The 23,120-nt window shown below is 46.2% G+C and overlaps 1 pseudogene; it reads right to left on the bottom strand.

Moving 5' to 3' along the window:
* The window catches only part of LOC123158186 (DNA repair protein REV1-like), a 50,756-nt pseudogene extending 30,212 nt beyond the window's left edge, over positions 1-20,544 (bottom strand).
* Between the last annotated feature and the right edge of the window lie 2,576 nt (positions 20,545-23,120).

Raw genomic sequence — 23,120 nt, 5'->3', positions numbered from 1 at the left:
ATAGTGTGATCAAAGCCTATGGTTTTATACAGACTTTTGGAGAAGCCTGTATTTACAAGAAAGTGAGTGGGAGATCTGTAGCATTTCTGATATTATATGTAGATGACATATTATTAATTGGAAATGATATAGAATTTCTGGATAGCATAAAGGGATACTTGAATAAAAGTTTTTCAATGAAAGACCTCGGTGAAGCTGCTTACATATTGGGCATCAAGATCTATAGAGATAGATCAAGACGCTTAATAGGACTTTCACAAAGCACATACCTTGATAAAATTTTGCAAAAGTTCAAAATGGATCAGGCAAAGAAAGGGTTCTTGCCCGTACTACAAGGTGTGAAGTTGAGTCAAACTCAATGCCCGGCCAAAGCAGAAGATAGAGAGAAAATGAAAGATGTTCCCTATGCTTCAGCCATAGGCTCTATCATGTATGCAATGTTGTGTACCAGACCTGACGTATGCTTAGCAATAAGCTTGGGAGAAAGGTACCAAAGTAATCCAGGAGTGGATCACTGGACAGCGGTCAAGAACATCCTGAAATACCTGAAAAGGACTAAGGATATGTTTCTCGTATATGGAGGTGACAAAGAGCTAGTCCTAAATGGTTACGTCGATGCAAGCTTTGACACTGATCCGGACGATTCTAAATCGCAAACCGGATACGTGTTTTTATTAAACGGTGGAGCTGTAAGTTGGTGCAGTTCTAAACAAAGCGTCGTGGCGGGATCTACATGTGAAGCGGAGTACATAGCTGCTTCGGAAGCGGCAAATGAAGGAGTCTGGATGAAGGAGTTCATTTCCGATCTAGGTGTCATACCTAGTGCATCGGGACCAATGAAAATCTTCTGTGACAATACTGGTGCAATTGCCTTGGCAAAGGAATCCAGATTTCACAAGAGGACCAAGCACATCAAGAGACGCTTCAATTCCATTCGGGACCAAGTCCAAGTGGGAGACATAGAGATTTGCAAGATACATACGGATTTGAATATTGCAGACCCGTTGACTAAGCCACTCTCGCGAGCAAAACATGATCAGCACCAAGACTCCATGGGTGTTAGAATCATTACTATGTAATCTAGATTATTGACTCTAGTGCAAGTGGGAGACTGAAGGAAATATGCCCTAGAGGCAATAATAAAGTTATTATTTATTTCCTCATATCATGATAAATGTTTATTATTCATGCTAGAATTTTATTAACCGGAAACATGATACATGTGTGAATACATAGACAAACATATAGTCACTAGTATGCCTCTACTTGACTAGCTCATTAATCAAAGATGGTTATGTTTCCTAACCGTAGACATGTGTTGTCATTTGATTAATGGGATCACATCATTAGAAGAATGATGTGATTGACATGACCCATTCCGTTAGCCTAGCACTTGATCGTTTAGTATATTGCTATTGCTTTCTTCATGACTTATACATGTTCCTATAACTATGAGAAATATGCAACTCCCGTTTACCGGAGGAACACTTTGGGTACTACCAAACGTCACAACGTAACTGGGTGATTATAAAGGAGTACTACAGGTGTCTCCAAAGGTACATGTTGAGTTGGCGTATTTCGAGATTAGGTTTTGTCAGTCCGATTGTCGGAGAGGTATCTCTGGGCCCTCTCGGTAATGCACATCTTTATAAGCCTTGCAAGCAATGTGACCAAATGAGTTGGTCATGGAATGATGCATTACGGAACGACTAAAGAGACTTGCCGGTAACGAGATTGAACTAGGTATTGGATACCGACGATCAAATCTCGGGCAAGTAACATACCGATGACAAAGGGAACAATGTATGTTGTTATGCGGTTTGACCGATAAAGATCTTCGTAGAATATGTAGGAACCAATATGGGCATCCAGGTTCCGCTATTGGTTATTGACCGAGAATAGTTCTAGGTCATGTCTACATAGTTCTCGAACCCGTAGGGTCCGCACGCTTAACGTTACGATGACAGTTTTATTATGAGTTTATAAGTTTTGATGTACCGAAGTTTGTTCGGAGTCCCGGATGTGATCACGGACATGACGAGGAGTCTCGAAATGGTCGAGACATAAAGATTGATATATTGGACGACTATATTCGGACACCGGAATTGTTCCGGGTGATTTTGGAGAAAACCGGAGTGCCGGAGGGGTTACCGGAACCCCCCGGGGAAGTATTGGGCCTTAGTGGGCCTGAGGGGAGAGAGAGGGCAGCAGCCCAGGAGGTGGCGCCCCCCCCATGGGGAGTCTGAATTGGACTAGGGAGGGGGGCGCGGCCCCTCTTTCCCTTTCCCTCTCCCTCTCTTTCCTTCCCCCTTCCTCCTTCCTAGTGGGACTAGGAAAGGGGAATCCTACTCCCACTAGGAGGAGGATTCCCCCCTCCTTGGCGCGCCCCCTAGGGCCAGCCGGCCTCCCCCCCTTGCTCCTTTATATACGGGGGCAGGGGGGCACCCCAAAGACACACAAGTTAATCTATGGATCGTTCCTTAGCCGTGTGCGGTGCCCCCCTCCACCATATTCCACCTCGGTCATATCGTCACGGAGTTTAGGCGAAGCCCTGCGCCGGTAGAACATCATCATCGTCACCACGCCGTCGTGCTGACGGAACTCATCCCCGAAGCTTTGCTGGATCGGAGCCCGAGGATCGTCATCGAGCTGAACGTGTGCTGAACTCGGAGGTGCCGTACGTTCGGTGCTTGGATCGGTCGGATCGTGAAGACGTACGACTACATCAACCGCATTGTGCTAACGCTTCCGCTTACGGTCTACAAGGGTGCGTGGACAACACTCTCCCCTCTCGTTGCTATGCCATCACCATGATCTTGCGTGTGCGTAGGAATTTTTTTGAAATTACTACGTTCCCCAACAGTTCTCTATGTACCCACACATGTATCTGAGTTTCCTATCAATACAATTATAGCATGGATAATAAACGATTATCATGAACAAGGAAATATAATAATAATAAGTAATTTATTATTGCCTCTAGGGCATATTTCCAACACAAGCATCCTCAGAGCAGCCATGCACTTCTGCTTGGCCGAGAAAGAGAGTTGGCCGCATAAATCCATTTTGAGCTTGAAGTATTCGTCATGTGCCTCCACTCCCTCCATAATGCGCAAAAACAATGGTTTTCGCATGCGAAAACGGCGAAGAAACCATGGATCGTCCAAGAAAGTAGGTTTGGGAGCAATGTAGTCCTTGTGCGGTATCTTTGCTCCGGACACCTTGTCCCGGTTGATCACTCTTCTCCCTTCGATTGAGCCCTTGAAGTTGAGAATATGCTCCACTTGCCGGTCCATTTCCTCTTGCATGCTCATGAGCATAATCATGTCCACTTCTTCGTTCGAATCAGACGAATCAAAGAACTCATCTTGAATCATCTGGTCAAGCTCCGTTGGTCCATACTCCTCGTCCAACGAAGCATCGGAATCCATCATTTTACCTAACAAAATCACACAAAATCCGGTCGGACAATGTGTTGAACACATCAAGCACAAGGCAGAGCCAGAGAGTTGCCGGACGTACCATGGTAGCGTCCGGGCCGGCGATGACATCCCGCGCGGCGAGGATGGGAGGGATCTTTCGAAGTTGGTGGCGGGGAGTCTCAAAACGGCTTCGGAGCGGGCACGGAGGCGGACCGCAAGATGGACGGTGCGGAGGAGTAAGAAGAGAGGAGATAACAAATGGATCCGGCTGGTCTTTGGTTGGATTTAGTGCAATTTGGGGTAGGGTCGGCCTATCGGGTCCGGCATGGCGGGCGTGCCCGGGCGCGCCCAGGCACCCCCATATCCGCCCCATATTTGGGCTAGATATGGGGGGTGACAGTCAGCCCGGGCATTTGAGGGTCGTTTGAGGGGCCCGTCTAGGTCAAAAAATAGTGACCGGACAGTGACTGGGCGGCCTGCCCGGGCGTACGAGGTGGGTTTGAGGAGCCCGACTATAGATGCTCTAATCTATTGATTCACAAAGGAGTTTCACAAGATTGCAAATGTTGGAATTTCTTGCTAATTTGCGGTGTGGGAGACGATACGGGGTCTTATGTGCGACAATGCGTGAAGCTTTGTTCGGTTCTAGGGGTTTACACCTCTAGGGGGTCCAATCCGTGTCACCAAGGGGTGCGCACCAGCCCACTCAGTACAAAGCCGCAGAGAAGCCTCCCGAGGGCTCCACTACCCACCATGGCGCGTCCTGGTGCCTAGTGGGCCCCACGGGCCTCCTCCCGTGCACTTCTTTGGCTCCCAGGATGTCTTCTATCTAGAAAAACTCTCCAAAAAGTTTCGTGGCATTTGGACTTCGTTTGGTATTGATTTTCTGTGAAGTAAAAAATAAGTAGAAAACAGCAACTGACATTGGGCACTATGTCAATAGGTTAGTCCCAAAAAATGATATAAAGTTGCTATAAAATGAATGGAACAATAAAAAATTATAGATACATTGGAGAGTATCAGTCCTCTTACCCTGAAAACATTGGCGGGAAGGGTGGCCACACAATGACAAGTTTGAAGGGGGACAGGAGCGCAGTCTGTCCTGACAAAAGGTGGTCTTCGCCTGCAAAGCTACCATCCATGGAGCGTTGGTGGGCTTGAGGATGACCTCCGCCTCGGGCGCCCGTCGTCTTGGTCTTCTTTCACCTATCGGGCAACCTTTTGGGGGTTGCTTTGGGAATTAGATTGCTAGCCTTGCTCCCTTAGCACAAAAGGGAAAATCCTCTTCATCCGCGCCTGCTGGCATGGCCTCTGCAGCCGTTCATCACCGCGTGCATCACCCATGTGCAGGACATGAGACTGCATGACCAGGCCGAACGACACTTGCCTTGCCTGCCTTGGGGAAGGTGCCTCGGGAGGCCGCCTCGAGGGAGGGCCTCGCGAGGCGCTTGGTGAAGTCGCTAAGTCTTTGCTTGCTCACCCACTCCCTGAGGAGGGGTCCTCAGGAGGCTAGGGCCTCGTAAGGGGTCTTGCTCGCCATACCGACTGGTGGGCCACTTATTAGTCCCTTGTCATGCGCCGCGTCCTGGGCCGAAAGCAGAAGGGCCTGGATACCCTAGGTTCCCGGGCTCGACAGCATCCTCCGGCGATGGCGAGGGAAGGGAGGAGGAGGTGGGGCTTGGGTGGCGGCTAGGGTTTCGCCACCCTAGTACCTGCACAAACAATCAAGAACCTTACAACCAACGCGATAAAGGGGTTGTCAATCCCTTCATGGTCACTCACAAAAGTGAGATCTAATAAAGATAGTAAATTAAATATTTTTGGTATTTTTGTTCTATAGATTGGAAAGTAAAGATTGCAAAATAATAAACGAGATGTGATATAATGGAAAAGAGATGTGATATAATAGAAAAGAGGCCCGGGGGCCATAGGTTTCACTAGTGGCTTCTCTCAAGATAGCATGTATTACGGTGGGTGAACAAATTACCACCGAGCAATTGATAGAAAAGCGCATAATTATGAAGACATCTAAGGCATGATCATGAATATAGGCATCACGTCTGTATCAAGTAGATTGAAACGATTCTGCATCTATTACTATTACTCCACACATCGACCGCCATCCAGCATGCATCTAGTGTATTAAGTTCATAAGAACGGAGTAGCGCATTAAGCAAGATGACATGATGTAGAGGGATAAACTCAAGCAATATGATATGAACCCCATCTTTTTATCCTCGATGGCAACAATACAATATGTGCCTTGCTGCCCCTACTGTCACTGGGAAAGGACACCGCAAGATTGAACCCAAAGCTAAGCACTTCTCCCATTGCAAGAAAGATCAATCTAGTAGGCCAAACTAAACCGATAATTCGAAGAGACTTGCAAAGATATCAAATCATGCATATAAGAATTCAGAGAAGAACCAAATAATATTCATAGATAATCTTGTTCATAAATCCACAATTCATCGGATCTCGGCAAACACACCGCAAAAGAGTATTACATCGAATAGATCTCCAAGAACATCGAGGAGAACTTAGTATTGAGAATCAAAGAGAGAGAAGAAGCCATCTAGCTAATAACTATGGACCTGAAGGTCTGTGGTAAACTACTCACGCTTCATCGGAGAGGCTATGGTGTTGATGTAGAAGCCCTCCGTGATCGATTCCCCCTCCGGCAGATCGCCGGAAAAGGCCCCAAGATGGGATCTCACGGGTACAGAAGGTTGCGGTGGTGGAAAAGTGGTTTCGTGGCTCCCCCTGATGTTTCTAGGGTATAAGAGTATATATAGGCGAAAGAAGTACGTCGGTGGAGCTACGAGGGGCCCACGAGGGTGGGGGCGCGCCCTCCTGCCTCGTGGCCTCCTCGTGACGTTTCAGAATTCAACTCCAAGTCTTCTGGATTGCTTTCGGTCTAAGAAAGATCATCGCGAAGGTTTCATTCCACTTGGACTCTGTTTGGCATTCCTTTTCTGCAAAACTCTAAAATAGGCAAAAATAACAGAAACAGGCACTAGGCCTGCGGTTAATAGGTTAGTCCCAAAAATAATATAAAAGAGCATATTAAAGCCCATTAAACATCCAAAACAGATAATATAATAGCATGGAACAATCAAAAATTATAGATACATTGGAGACGTATCAACTCTGCACCAGCACAGATGAACCATGCAAAAATTGTTCACTTCTGGAGTCTAGCTCACAGAAATCCACTTCGGAGAGTCTAGCTCAAATAAGTTCATAACGAAGATGTGTGTTGTTATTCAATTAGGGATTTAAATTCAAGCTTCCTCTCTGCTGCAACTGAATTAGGGGTTTAAACTGAAGTTCCCTCTAATTATTTTACATCTGTCTTTTGTATTCTACTGGAAATGTATGTACAGTTTCAGAGTTCCTTTTACTTCTACTTGTTATGGGTTGTTCTAGAGGCGGTTTTGCAACACTTCCTTCTATAGATGTTCATGCCTCATTAGCATTTCTTTATCGATGCCATGAGATTGCTGTCAGCTAGTTCTTTTTTCTTTTCTAATGCTTTCTTTTCAGGTAATTTCACTTTGTCCTGGATTAACAATAGATTACTAATTTATTTGTTATATATTGCATAATGTTTGCTAAAGCATTGCCTATGTAGAATTAGTTAGCATCAACTCTAGAACATCATTTACTATTGGCTGGGTGGTTTACATGTTGGCAAGGACTGATAGCGATGATATATACTTATATGGCCATTCCCGATAGGTAGCTATTGGTTCAGCCAATGTTATGTTCGCAACTGCTACTATTTAGCATGCTTCCTTTGTATCCCAAAGGTATGCATGTATGTTTTATTTCTCACAAAGATCCATACACATGATAATTATTAAAATAGATGTTTCGGTTATGCAAAACTGTGAATGTGCTAGGCATGGATGGCAGATTTCCTTCAATATATATGAGTTATGTTTGCTTCGGTTCGACATATATAGGTAGAAATTATACAGCTCTCATGAAAGTTTAACGATTATTTGCATCAGCTATTCTTGCATATTAGTGCATATTGTAGCTGATTTAGTGAAAAGAACATGTCAGTTCTGCAACATCGATATATTTTCATATGCTTTTCTTTTGCTCATTTTTTGGTATGTGTTTTCTCCAGAGGAATTCTTCTACTCTAGATTTTATGGGTTTTTTCATGGTGTAGATAACCCAATAACTGTGCAAAAAAAAACTCAATTTGCAATGTTTCATCTATTGATTTTATGTTTTCCTTGTTGCAGATAACCCCACTCAACATAATTTTGAGTTGATGAAATGTACACAATCAAGCAAACTCGGACTCAATGCAGATTATCTTTCCTTTCCATTTGTTTCTTATTCTTGTCATCTGACGTGTATATGCTTTTGTGCTGAATTACATAGAAGGTCGAGATGACCTCACCTGTATAAATGTTTCTTTTGTTATGTTTATTAATGATGCCTATAGACCCTAAATATATTTGGTTGAAATGTTTCCCTACGAAGTTTCTGTGCTATATAAGAAAGTTGGTCTGATATATTTGAGGTCATATTTTATTTTACAGAGTACTCCTATAGTTGCATAGCTGATTCAGTTGCATTAGTTTAAAGATATCATATTCACCTATATTCAAATAACTGTAAGAAAAATAGGTGTGCGTCACCGGACAGTCTCAAGAGACACGACCAGGGTGCGTCCCAACCACTAGCTTGCTTACAAGGTGCGTTAGTGGTTTTAAATAGCGGATAGCGCGCAGGTAGCGGATCGGGATCCGTGTAGCGGAATGCGGATAGCGGGCGATACTGCGGACGCTATGTCCGCATGATGAATTTTTAAAAACACTAGATTATTGCATATTATTCTAGATCATTCAGAAAAAATAATGGCATTTATTTTGAGCGATATCGGACGCTATTACGCTAGCTCTATTGCAGACGCACTAGCGGATGCTATCTTCGCTATTCGAAACTATTCCCCGGCAGTAAATTCGTCAATATACATTACAAAATAAATCATCTTTGTACATCGGAGGAATGGAAATGCACTCCCAAGTGATTTTTTAAACAACACTCCCAAGTGATGAGGTAGAATGTGGTCGTCCGTGGATGCCATACACGTGCCGCCGAGCACGCGGAAGATTCTCAGGAGCTGGTCGGTGGCGCTGTGGCCATGGAACAATGGCTCGCCGGCGAGCAGCTCCGCCATGACGCAGCCGAGCGACCAGGCGTCCACGAGCTCGTCGTAGTCCGGCTTCCCCAGGAGCATCTCGGGAGCCATGTACCAGAGCGTGCGGGCCTGGCCGCGCGGCGGCGTCGCGCTCGCCATGGAAATGGCCAGCCCGAGATCGCATATCTTTACCACGCCCTCGCCGCCGACGAGGATGTTCCCAGGCTTGATGTACCGTACCGGTGGACGATGCCACGCTAGTGCATCCTCCCGGCCCCGCTCAGTCAGGAGCTGCCGCATGATGTGGCGCGTCTCCTCGTCCACGAACGGCCGGCGGCGACCACGCAGAACGTGGCCAAGGCTCGGGCCGACGTGCTCCAAGCCGAGTGAGGCTGCACTGCTCGGTGCGGGGGTCCCGCGCGATGCCGTGCAAGCCGACGACGGAGGGATGGCCGCGACACGCCGCGAGGCAGTACGCTTCACGCAGCAAGTCGCGGCGGAGCGCGTGGGCAGTGGCACGGCGCCTCCTCTTGCCGCTGCCGTCGTCGGGTGAGCGGATGAGGCATTTGAGGGCGACGTCCGCGCCGGTGGCGCGGTGGCGCACCTTGACGACGACGCCGAAGCCGCCCTTCCCGAGCACGCGCGTCAGCTCTAGTCCTCGGTGCTCCCGATGCGCCGTCTCCTGCGGGAGCCAGCGGCGTGGTCGTCGATCATTTTTTGATAAAATGGTGGTCGTCGATCATGGCGCCAATGGCGGCTTCAGCGCCGGCTATTCGCGAGACGGTGGCCATGGGGTACCCGCCCCCTCTGCTGGTGAGCAAGCGAGGGGAGTACATGGCAATTTTTCGTGGCGCGCGCGCAACGCGTGGAGCGCGTTTGCCGCTGTTCAATCGGATTCCGATTTCGACCGGGAGTGGCGCTCTGCTCGCGTCCGACTGGAGTACGGCCACCGCCTCGGCGGGAGATATAAGCTCCATTGAAGGCCTCGTGGTAGGCGATTGCCATCTTCCTTCCCAATTTCTCCATCCAGTCCTCCCAACCTCTCCATCCAATCCAATCCAAGATCGATCAGGAGCTCGCGGAAAAGGCGCCGCCATGGCCGCGCAGATGCTCCGCCGGTGGCAGAGCTTCTACGGTGCCTTCGACCCCGTGGACGCCGCCATCGAGGCCGCCGACCCCGACCAGTTTTCCCGCCACGTGTTCCGGCGCGCGAGGGGGGACCTGCTGGGACGGCTCTGCAGCGCCGCCGACGACGACCAGGCGGAGCGCATCTGCCGGATTCTCGACGACATCATGGCGGAGTCTCTCGAGACGCTGAGGCTGGTTCCATCAACGCCAGAGGCGCCCGTCTCCACGGAGCTCGCCGAGTCTGTGCGCGCGCTGCGGGAGCACGACTCGGAGCGCGTCCGCCTCCTCGCGCGCGGCATCGTGAGCGGGTGGGAGGCCTCCGTCCAGAACGAGGTCGACGGCGCCAAGGTCACACCAGCCACGCCCGTGAAGAAGCTGCCGCGGCCCAAGGCGGCTGGCGGCCAGCAACATGCCTCCGCCGATCCTGACGCAAAGACGAAGCGACCTCCCAAGATCAAGCGGTTGGCGGAAATCATCAAAAAGGCGTCAGATCCCGCCGCCAGCTTCGCCGACGGTGACCGGGCTGAGTTCTGCTCGGAGGAGAAGATGGAAGCCGCGAAGCGCAAGCTCCGCCAGGGTTACCAGGAAGCAGAGGACGCCAAACGGCGGCGCAAGACGCAGTTGGTGCAGGCGCCCAAGATGATGCAGCCAATCAGGCGGTGCACCAGCTCCATGGTCAAGAAGACCTTCTCGGTCAGGACGACGCAGCTTCACGTGTAGTGTAGCTCTAGTCAAGAAAACAGTTGATCCAGAACTAGTCCTGGTCACTTTTTAGGTCACTTTTATGTAGTATATCCTTCTTCTCAAAGACTGAACATGGCATACTGCAATGCAGTTGCTTGTAGTTGTAGCTCGTATGCATGTTCTGTAGTTGATCGAAAGAAGTTGACGAATTGAAAGCGAGATTTAATGCTACAAATCTGCAAAGAAAAATTACTCGTCCTGTTGGGAAAGATGTGGCTGTGTCGAATTATAATTCTGCACGCACCTAAGCAATCGACAAAGCTTTCCTTTTCACAATTTTGAGTTCTCATGTCCATGTTCAGACTTGCAGTCCAAAGTTGCGATTTGAATTCAATCAAAGTTGACAAATTCTCATCTTGCTGTTTCTTGATGTAACTACATGTGTGCGACAAACCATGATATAGATCCACAAAAGGATTTATCGAAAAAGGCTTTCGCCCCGCTTTATATTATAAAGCACATACCCAAGCCAACAATCCAGAAAGGTTCACACGCACGCAAACACACACCAAGTACACACACACGATCCAAAAAGGGTTAATGCTGAGGGCACAGCTCAACAAGCCCTAGAACAGAAAAGAACGACATCAACTAGTCAGGCTCGAGGGGGGGGGGGGGGGAGCGGTGGCGCCAAGCGGAAGGCGAGCGATCGAAGGTCGGCGAGGAGGGTGCTGATGACGTCCCGATCCTGAGGGCGGCTAAGCGGCCGCCAAAGCTGCATGTACCCACACATTTTAAAAATGGCGTCAGTAGCACGTCGTAGAGGGACCTTTTGGATGACAAGCTTATTGCGGACGGTCCACAGCGTCCAGGCGAGGACCCCAACGCAGAGCCAACGAATATGGCGGTAGCGAGGGGGGGGGGGAGGCATGGATTTCCGCGAGAAGGTCGGGGAAGTTGGAGTTGCACCACTGTCCACCAACCGTCTCGCGGAAACTGGAGCAAAGAATGGGCCGTGAGGCACGTGAAGAAGACGTGGTTAGCATCCTCCACCATGCCGCACAGAGGGCAAAGCCCATCTCCAGGTCCGTTACGCTTGAGGACTTCGACTCCGGAGGGGAGGCGGCCACGGATCCATTGCCAAAGGAAGATCCTAATCTTCAGTGGCAAGCAAATATCCCAGATCAAACCGAAGGGCTCGGGGGCGGGCGAAGGCGCGATGGCCGCGTACAAGGACCTAGTAGAGAAGCGTCCGGAAGACTCTAGGCGCCACGAGATGGCGTCCGGGGCGTCGGTGACGCTCATCGGGAGAAGGACGATGTCCTGGAGAAGGGCATCCCAGGCGGCCACTTCGGGAGGGCCGAAAGGACGACGGAACGCGAGGCGCCCTAAGTCAATAAGGACCGTCTCAACAGAGACCCGAGGATCAACTGCAATGGCGAAGAGATCGGGAAAGCGGGCGGACAGAGGGGCGTCGCCGATCCACTGATCAAACCACAAAAGGATTTATTATCTTTCATGACATATATATACATCCAAAAAAAGGTACGCCCACCATGATGGTTTCAACTGGCGTATATCAGCTTTTGCATTCTTCGGTTTACAGCGAGGTATTTCAAAGGAGAAAAGCCTATGTTACAAAGAACAAAATGCGAGCTCGTGGTATCTTTCATGTATTCTAGAAGTACTCTACTATTCACAGGTGTACATGATTTCCATTTCATTCAGAACCCTGATTCGGTTCATATGCTCGGACCAGAAGAGCAGCCAGTCATCACACTCCATTGTCACCACTGATAAACGAGAGCAGAGACCGCCAAGCACCTCTATATCCTTTCTATCGCCAAATGGTACGCAATACCTAAACTTCAAACTAGAGACAGTGTCCCGCCATACGGTTGATGATTGGAATCCTATAAAAGGACCAAACAGTTACTGGGATGGGCGGTTTGACTAGTTTGTGGACAAAAATGTCCAGAATCTGAACTGCTGAGTTGATGTGTCTACTTGCATCCAGCTTGCAAATTTGTGTACATGCAGCACAAATTACTCATATTTCAAACTGTAGTGGACCTTTATAAAGCTTAAATAGAAACAACTAAAAACTTTATAATCAGAACGAAGATGAAGGTGGACAACTGTCCGGTTCCATCTAAAAACTAACATAGTTTATTCCTCATGTTTGTGAAAGCCAAAAGTGATAAAGCAAAGGACTTGAAGTCTAGCCATAACGAATACAGAGGTAAATCTTAACAATCTCGTCCACAAACAAAATGATAACATTGAACATGTAAATTTTACCTGTAGTAAAGGAAGAATGCTATTGTGCCATTCCAGAAAAAGCTCAGATGCTGACGAGAACCTACAGTAGGAAAGTTCAGTGATTAATAATAAGACATGGTTTCATGAATACCGTCCTCATCGTGAGAGAGACTAACTACAACATTTATACCAGTTCATGTTCACTAAGTATGCACATCTTGGTTTGCAACAATTTCCCAACAAATACATATCTAATGATGATTAAATGGCTGTATGATTTACTCCTTTTTACTCGAGCAGTACACTTTACCTTTTCAAAAGAAGGAAACATTTGTACAGTTCTTCAATATCAGAATCAACTTTCAGGTGTATATACACTGTAAGAAGAACAGAGTCGGGAGAGTGTGTCGTTCCATTCTTCGCTACCTGAGGGAGGACACAGAAGGAGGAGGGAAGCAGCATGCTCCAAAATTGAAGATAAAGGTTGACTGGAGATAGAATTTGCGTGTTGCTCTGCAATAGCTTTCAACAGTAGGGAACTACTAACTCTGAACTGTTCGGCCCATTTCTCAGAACTTCCTGGCAAAACGCAAATCACTGGATTTTTTGGATCATCAGTTCCTCCATTCTTCAGAGATTTATTTTCAGTAACATTTGAAGTGTGGCGTGTAGGATCTATTGACCTATGTAATGGAAGCACATTGAACAAATCAGCCTTGACATCCTCAGGTAATTCCTGCAAAATTGTGAAGTCTGCCTGGCTTAGAGAATTAGGCACGAAATCAAGCCGTGTGTCACTTTCTGTATCAATCAATTCATTGGCTCTTGAGCACGAAGCATGGGCAGTTTGAACTTCCTCATCTGATGCCCCCTATGGGAATAATGCAACAATTAGAATACTCGAGGAATGGTTCAAAATAGGAATAAAAAAGTAGAAGATTTGACTAGTGCTTCCACTCTGTTTCCAGTTTTAGTGTAGTGATCATCTCGCCTTAATATTATTCCGCTTTTCCAAATGCATGGAGTCAGTGCGCTCCCCATATTGGTGCAACCTTGCATTACTAACAGGTACAGAGTTCTGGTTAACGGCAGATAAAACACGAGATTTTGAGTTGCTTTCCTTGCCTTCATCGCTGCTTCTCATGCACTGAAAACCATGCAATTCTCCCTTGTAATGTCATTCATTTCAGATATTATCTCTGGAGGAAGGTTCTTGAGGACCTCCAAATCAAGTTCTGATAGTGGTGGCAACTCAACGGCATGAACTCTGGTAGACCTACCACCTGTAAGGTTCACCTTTGACGAGTGGGATGCAACACCTGTAAATAATGGTCTGGAGCTTCCGAGATTTCGCACCTCACTGGTTCCTACAAGATCTCTGGCAAGTCAAAAATCTTTTAAACAAATCCATAGAATGGAAAATTTGCAAATTCAAATCTAAGTAAGCACATAAAGCAACATCAAATAATGCATTTGCTACATGATGGAAAACAACACCTTGATATGATAAATAGAAATGCCCAATACCTGCATCATCACTGTTCTTAAGAAAGCAGGTTCTCTCACTGCACTGTTTCTTGAGCTTCTCAGATGATGAACCAAGCCATGACTTAAGCATATTCCCTTGTGGTGCTTAATTAAAAATAAAAAACATAAGGAGATAACAGACAAGCATTCATAAAATCAGGTAAGCAACAGGGAAAGAAGAACGTGAAGCGCACTTATCATTTGGCAGAAATTTATCAGCATTGCAACCTAGAGATAGTATTTGAACTGCTTTGTCAATGTTATTTTAGCACAAATCATTTGAGACGTACTGGAGCAAGCTATCATAAGGGTGGTGGAAGAGATAAACGTTATTGACTTATTGCATTAGTGCCCTGGAAAGGAACCTTTGATGCTTGTCTTTTCTCTTAAAACCAATACTACCCGAGAGTACCTTTAGAAAACATTGTTAAATAAACACCATGTCTTCTTGGTGTTCTAATACACAACGACACGCATTTAGAAGCGTGTTAGAGAAAAAGGTAGTTACATAAACAGTGCAGCAACATGTATACTGTGCCCAAAAGGGTGTTAAGGAATTGAATAGTTAGAAGATACCTCCCCGAACTAAATCTGCATGCTCAAGCTTCGACATTTTTAGTCCAACTCCCCTAACTTCCTTCACATCTAGAAAATGGCATTATAGAACTTAGTCTTCAACAAAGTAACCACGAAAAAAGGCTACTTAAACAGACGTATGGCAGTCTACAGCGGTGTATATAAGATGAGGAGAATATATCGAACTTACCAACATGCAAAGCTGCAAACAAATGTCTTGCAATTCTCTGAAGGGTGAGTAAATTGTCAGTTGCACCTGTGATCTTTGAAACAGCAAAGGAAAAGAAAGAAAGGTAAAACAGTAGCGATAAAAGAAATCACATGGTGCAAAATACAATAACGGGCACATATGCAATAAGAACTGATAACTCATTTTACAGGAAAACTAATTGTCAAACCCTTGCCAAAAATGGTCAACATTACAACACAATGAGACAGAACAGCAAGTTCAAACAGAAAGACAAAAGAAAACTAAGACTACAACACAGTGACACAACTCTATATATTCAAATGTACTATTTAACCCTTACCGTGGTAGAACGACTCATGGTTCGCAGTCACCACACCCCATAAATTTTAGTGTTTCTCCAGCCCCTTTCCTTCTTGTTTTCACCTTCAAGGTGGAACATATGGTTATGAACCTTCTATCAACTGGCAAGAAATGGAGAGAAAAGTGTGTTGAGTCAGCCCAAAGAACCTTAAGGGTAATAGTATGGCCCTGTAGTCCACATCCTTGTAAGCGTAAAGAAACCTCCTTGCTGAGGTTGACTAGAAAATTATCAGCCTGCAAATAAACATAAAAATATTAAACACGAAAAGGTGCAGCATTAAAATAATACACAGGAGAAAAATATAAAAGGGGCATACATCTTTGTTCTCGTTAAATCTGACTCCCCAATTGACTTCGGCACCCACAGATATTGTTTCCTGTATCATTTGGGTGCCAAAAAGATTTAAATATATCAGGTTATTCAATTCCAAAAGAAAAATATTACCGGAAAACTGTGCCAGTTAGGTATCAGTGATAAATAAAATCAAACCGTTGAATCCCGATAAGAAGAAAAATGCGCCCATGTCAACAGCTAACGCAGTTCAAAAGAAAGAAATAACTATTATTCTTGGAGACCATGTTAGTCCTAGCATGTCTGATTGTGTCCTCTATCTTCAGATATTACTGAAGCGATGCCATATGACACAGTTGTATTTCAGCAAATAATCCATGCTACGCAGAAGCTGGGGGGGGGAGGGGGGGTCATAAATCAAAATAAAGCAAAAAATAGTGCAATCGATATATGCAGGAGGCAGAATACTGTAAAGTAAAATAATTAATATGTATATTTCATTTCCCTTATGACTTTTGTATCCAATAGCAACAATCGATAAGAGGAGATTATGCCAAAGGAACATTACGACATTTTGTACATCTGTAAGAAAAAAATGTCTACGGCATTTTAGTACAACATGCACGAAATTACCAATATTAATCTGAATTCATACTGAAGGCATGCATCCCTCACGTAATTAATTCCTTCCAAAAGACAGGACACGTGTACGGAACAAAAACAGTTTTTAGAATTTCAGGGGGACTGTTGTTTCTTGTATTCACAAGGCATACTTCCTGTCTACAAAATCAATTTGTGAGAAAACAACATAAATGAAGTTAGTTTGAGGTGTTTGCAACAAATGAATTAACAGTGTGCAGTTTCAAGATAGCATTCTTAGTGATGCAACCTTTAACACAAAACAGGCATCAAATTTGCATGTCACCCTGCAAGAAAGTTATGGCCTTGACAATACAGGTGTATGTTCTCAGAACAGAAAAAAAACTAGGATGCTTCTACCTGAACAGATTCAACAACTGAATGATCAATTCCTCTGCAATAATTCCATAGCATATTACTGATCTTTTTTCCGAAGTCCTTATTGAGAGCATCCTACGTAAGAAATGTTTGCACGCTAGTAAAGCTAATTGAATAAAATCAGTAAAGAAAGCATATGTACAAAGCTCCAAATCACAGATATGGCAATGCATGATATAATCTTTAGGGTACTCAAATAATCATTAACCTGTAATAACGTTGCTCTTAGACCAAACAATAGTTGATTGAGCAGGTCAAAAGAAACTGTGCCATGATGAATAAAGCAAATACTTGCACTAATTAAATGTACTGAATTAGATTGAACTGTATGCAAAGACTAAAGTAAAATCAGTAACCTGAAGCTGTGAAGCAGATCGAAAATATTTTCACAAAAGATTTATACACAGTCACAGATTCTCAAGGTTGTTCATTTATCTCATACTCTCCAGCTGAATAGCCATTAGCACCTTAAGGTGTAGTTCGATCTAACAAATTACAGGTAAGATTTTCTAAATAACAGAACATGCACTTTCTTAGCCAACAAGCTTGTGTAGTTGACTTCACAGTTGTAATCAACTTTGATGGCTCGTTTTTTAAGTGCCAGAAATATGTAGGAGACAGGGAAATTCTTTCATATTCCTACAAAATTGTTGTTCCAAACAGGAACTCATTTTTACTAACCTGGTACATGGAATGGAACTACTACCTCCGTCCGGGTTTACAATTCCTGCTGACCGAAAATCTCGTACCAAGACGGGATGAAAAACGAGAAGACTAGCTAGATTGTCGCAAATTAATATAGTTCCATGCAGCAAAAAGCTGCACGCCTCGCTCCTTTTCAGGGTAACTGACCGCTGCACGCACATAGTACACCTTCTCACGCCTCCCTCCTTCATTACTTTATTTGAATGCAGTACTTCTTTAATTAGTTTTCTTGCATGCGGCCTAGTAAAGCCGGACCTCGCTGAGTTGCTGGCCGAGCTAAAAATCCCGGACGGAGGTATTAGTATCTTACAAATCTAAGGATAGGCACGATTAACATGGACGCATACCTTCTCAGATAAAATAAATAACTGCCCGTTCGGCTTTGCAGATCTGGTGGCTAGTCGGGCTAGGAACCTGTTTTCAGCAATACCTGCACTGGCAGTACACTTTGTTGTACCAAAAATCTCATTTCTCATTCTCTCTGTAACTTCCTCGGGATTATCGTGTGAGCATTCCGTCATATCCAAAAAAGCTTCATCGCAGCTCAAAGCCTAAATAACTTTGTTAGACTTCTGGGTGCAAGTGTGACAATCACAGTGCCAGGATTTTATTGACATGAATACATGCTGAGTAATCAAAGGAAAATACAGTACAAACCTGAACCTTAGTGCAATATTCATGTAAAATACCATAGAACTGGTCCGCGACCTACAACAATTCCATACCAATATCTCACTATAACAAAGGGAGTGTCCAGACAGAAGTTGAAGGCGAACTGACCGTCGTAGTAAACTATAAACCTCTCCGTATGCATCGAAGTCATAAGGAACAACCGTTAGGTGAGGGCACCAAGCTTCGGCATCTCTAACGAACATGCCAGCCATTATCCCTGGAACCCACAAAAGAGAACACATAAGTACTTAGACGTGTCCATAGTAACAAGATTTTAAGCTCCAGTTGTGATTTCCAATAAAAATAAATGCACCATAGTTTCGTGCAGGGTAGTTTGCAGATGATATTCCTGTAGTTCCTTTAGGATTGTCAGAGTGACAAACTGCTACCGGCTTATCGTGCAGCTTTGGCCTATTTCTGATGACGACGGATACAAAAAAGCAGTCCTGGAATTGCGGGAAAATGTGTAAAATGTCAAGATAACAACTATGATGCAAATAGCTCTGGCATGCGTCTGATAATAGCAGGTACCAAAATACAGTAATGAATCTGCAGAAAGGTTATGCCCAGGATCAAGATAAGCAACTGAGAAAATATTGATCTTCAGTCTTCTGTGAGTATTAATTCAACTATTGACTGAAATGTGTAGCTTGGACTGAAGTTTTAAAGATCTGATTTGCTGCTTACCTGTTAGTGTCTATGTGGATGTTTTTTTTCCCAGAATCCAATGACATGGAGAACTAAGTCATGGTTAGTGGTATTTAGCTCTTTTTCAGCACATTCCTCTCAAAAGATGGTGTGTCCTTTAGAAGTAGAATTTCAATTTACCACGCTTGTTACATTCATTATGATATTTAAAAACCAAATTGCAAAACTGTGACTGGTCACTGATCAAGGACTCCTAACTCATAAGCATGGCATAACTAAACCTGGATTCTAAAGGTCACAAAGTGAAATGCCTAATTATACAGCGAAATATAGTGCAAAGCAAAAAAAATCTTCACGACCAAATTCAGCAGTATAAAAGTACAATTTGTTTGTACAGCTAGCAAAAAGGACAACATGTTAACAAGATTACCATATCAATATGAATGATTGGTTTCTTCTTCCCTGAATGATCATTGTTGCCCTTACTGCTTTTAGCTCCAGGTAAATTTGAGAAGCGCTTGCGGTAGCGATTTCGCCAAGTCCCAATGAAATGCAGTCGAGAATGCTATAGTACCAAGTAAGGTCAATGTAAAAATAATCAGTGTGACAAAAAAAATGCAACATCACATTTATGATAAGGTATCTGATATTATAATGAAATAGAAGCACCAAAGCATCTCAGTAATTACGAGCTTCAGAAATTATTAATGAGACCTCAAACCACCCCTCCATATACAGTTACTGCACACAAGATTGCATTCTGTCCAATCCTTACCAACACAAGAACAGGACTTGGACATAAATGTGATTCCTTTAAAAGAGAATATTTTCGAGACTTCAGTGGCAAATTGTTTGAGTAACCACAGCATGCCAAGAATAGTGTAACAAGTATGAAAACGGAACATCGATGATGGCAAATTGTTTGAGTAACATGCCTTGAAATAATTCTCTACAAAATTAGGATCTGTCAGGGTTGAATGTGATCGGCTAGAAGATTTAGCTGTATCTTTCTCCAATGAACAAATTGACAAATGGCCGCGCACAGAGACTGTACCGCATACATCTGAACACCTTGAAGTAGCATCAGGAGACTGAGCCACATGAAGTTCAGCATCCATGTCATTATCCATACTTTCTGAAAATGCTATTTTACAGGCACTATCATCCTCATCCACTGCAATATCTTCACCATCTCGTTCTTCAAATGTTGAAACTCCATGTTCATCTGAGGATAGTGAGTCCGCTCCTATCTCCACATTCATTAATGGAACTCCATGTTCATCTGAGGATAGTGAGTCCTCTGCTACCTCAATTTTCATTAATGGAACTCCATGTTCATCCGAGGATAGTGAGTCCTCTGCTACCTCCATTTTCATTAATGGAACTCCATGTTCATCTGAGGATAGTGAGTCTTCTGCTACCTCCACATTCAGTAATGGCCCTTCCTATTCACAAGACTCAAGGTCTTTGTTTTCATCATTTTGATTGCCCTGATGCCGCATTCCATTTTGTTTCTCAGAAAAGAAAGCAGAAAGCTTCATCTGCTTTCGGCTTGAAGAATTATGCTGACTTATTTGGTATGGAACCCCTAAGTGAAAATAAGAAAACAGAAACATACGTATAAGAAAAAATGAAGTAATATAAGTGCATAAAAACTACAGGTGTCATAGAAAAACTTCACAGGCTATACATGTGCTCTACTGAATTAAATATAAGCACCTTCAGTAAGAATAAATAAAATTATCGTAGGGGGAAATCAGCAAAGAATTGAATCTTTCCATAATAATTAACATTGTGTTCAACTAAAAAAGTTTGCCCATTGTGCTACCACCTGCTATTTATTGATAAATATAGCTACATTTCGGGATCTGACCCTTTTGCTACCGCCAGGGTCCATGACGGGTATAAGAGCATCTCCAGCCGTCCGGCCCCTCAAGGCACCGAAAAAGAGCGGCCTGGGGGCGAACCGGCGCTAAATTGGTCCCTGGGGTTCGGTTCGCTCCCAGTCACAGGACCACGGTCGCCGCGCGTTCGGCGAAGTTCGTTTCATTTTTTTGCAAACTCAACGATTTTTTGCAGGAACTCGGCCAAACTTCATCGAAATTTGTACAAAAAACGTAAAAACACGCCTAACTTAAAAAACAAACTAGCCTAGCTAGCCGTCGCCGCCGCCGCCGTCGTCTACATGTCGAGAAGCATGTAGAAGCGGGTGTAGTCGCCGCCGCCGTCGTCGTCGTCGCGCGCCTCGCCTGCGACGTCCCTGCTGCAGCCCTGGCCGGGGTCGCCGACACATGGCGGGGCGCTTGACGGCCCGGCCTCGCCCTCGTCGTCGTTGTCGATGACGATGACGCCGCCTTCCTCGGCGCGGCGACGGGCCTCGGCACGGCGACGGGCCCGGAGCTCCTTCCACGCCCGGCGCTGGTGGTGCACCTGCTCGCGAGCTTAGTCCTTCTTCGCCCATTTTGAGGGCAGACTCGTCGTCGGGGGCCACCATGTCGACGTGCTCCGGCTTCACGGGGAGCAAGCCCGTCTCGGGCTTCGGCTAGACCAGGCGCAGGGAACGCCTCGCCGGTGCCTTCGCAGGCGGTGAGGGCTCGTTGATGACGAGGGCGCCGCTGCGAGCGTGACGCACGAGAGGGGTCCCCTCCGGCTCGGGCCTGACGGGGTGGAGGGCCGGCGAGCCAGAGCCTGACGACGAGGACGACCCCGGGTCCATTCGCCGCGGCATCCAGGAACTGTCGCGGCGGCGAGAGAAGGACGACCGCGCCGGGTACTCCAGCCGCGCCACGTGGCCGGTCTCGATGTGGTCGAGGACGGCATCGAGGGTGCGACCGGGGATGCCCCACTCGCGCCGTCCTTCGTTGTTGAAGCGGTCGCGCGGAATAATGTCGTTGACGGAGGCGATCTGCTCCTCGCGGCGGCGCTGGAAGAATAGCGTCCACAGTGTTTTGTTGTCGGGTGCGTACCTCGGCTCGTTGCACTGTTCCTCCGTCAGGGAGGAGCGGACGCGGGCGATCTCCGCTCGCTGTGCCGCCCCTTCGGGCATCGACGGCACCGGGACGCTGTCGGCGCTCAGTCTCCACGCCCCCGGCACGCGCATGTCGGGGGGCGCCGGGTACTCGGCCTCGTAAAGGAGGCATGCCTCCGGCTCTTGGAGGTGTCGGTGGCCGAAGCCGTTCGCCGCTGCGCTGTCGCTTGGGAACCTCTCGGCCATGCTTTTGCTCATGGTGGGATGGGAGGGGGGGTAAGGCAGTGGCACTCGCCGGCGGGGGTGAAGGCTTTTGCGAGAGGAAGAGGGGGGAGGCTGTGGCGCTCACATGCGGGGAGTGGACGCCTTTTATAGCCGAAGCGGGGCGGCGGGGAGGCGACATGCGGGAGGACGTGTGGTGGGAGCGGACGGAACGCGCCTCGGTGGCGTCTTCACTGTGCCGCCCATGAGGCATCAATGGAGGCTGACCGGCGCGGCAGCCTTGGCATTGATTCCCATGGGAATCGAGGCGATGAGGGCGACGAAGCGGCCGCCTCACTGACTCGACGGGTCCGCGGCTGTTTCGCGCCAAAAAACTCGCCCCGGTGCCCCCGGGCGCCCCTCGACGCGTCAGGTTCGCCCTGGGTCCACCGGCGCTGATTTTGGCCCAAGCCGGTGAAAAACGGGCTCCTGGGGCGCGACAGGGCCGTTTTTTCGCCACCGGCGCGAAAAAATCGCCTGGGGAGGCCGTGTTGGGGGCACGGCTGGAGATGCTTTAACAACCTACTGCCAAGGATCTTGGTGGTAGGAAACATCCCTACCGTCAAAACAGGCTGGTGGTAGTCTGTACAATCTTACCGCCAAGGTGCCCGGCGGTAGGCGCGAGAGCGCACTGTGTTCATACTTAGGAAATTTTGCAGCAAGGCATGCAACCCTACCGCGAAGGACCTTGGCGGTAGGCTGTTATAACCTACCGCCATGGACCCTAGCGGTAAGAAAAGGGTCAGAATCCGAAATTTTTGAAAAGCAGGGTCAGATCTCGATCAAGTTTCGCAAAAGGGTCAAACACATGAAATTTAGCTGAAAGGAAGGGGAGACGGTGCAATTCAGGGGTTCACCCATAGTACTACCTCTATCCTGATTGATTGTTCCCTTTGTAGTGTTAAATTTTGACTATATATTTAACTAATAAACTATCATTGCATTTCATAAAGACCTATACCATGAGAATCTATGTTCAAATACAAATTCAGCGATATAATTTTTGGTGATACTTTTTATAGTTAAATATAATCAAAATTTGACATAAAATACAAAGGGGATCAACATACAAGGACGAATATAGTACTGTATTAACATATGACCCACTTTACGCTCTCACCAATTTCTTGGATTCCATGTATATCTAAACTCGACCCTTTATCTCTTCTACCTCCTCTCTCTCTCTTTTCTGAGCAGCCTACTCTCTCTTATAATAACTCAGCCGACGCGCGATAGGCGTGAGA

Source organism: Triticum aestivum, chromosome 7B, assembly GCF_018294505.1.
Source record: "Triticum aestivum cultivar Chinese Spring chromosome 7B, IWGSC CS RefSeq v2.1, whole genome shotgun sequence".
NCBI classification, from domain to species: domain Eukaryota; kingdom Viridiplantae; phylum Streptophyta; class Magnoliopsida; order Poales; family Poaceae; genus Triticum; species Triticum aestivum.
The sequence above is the reverse complement of the archived record's forward strand: the minus strand, read 5'-3'. Positions and strand labels throughout refer to the sequence as shown.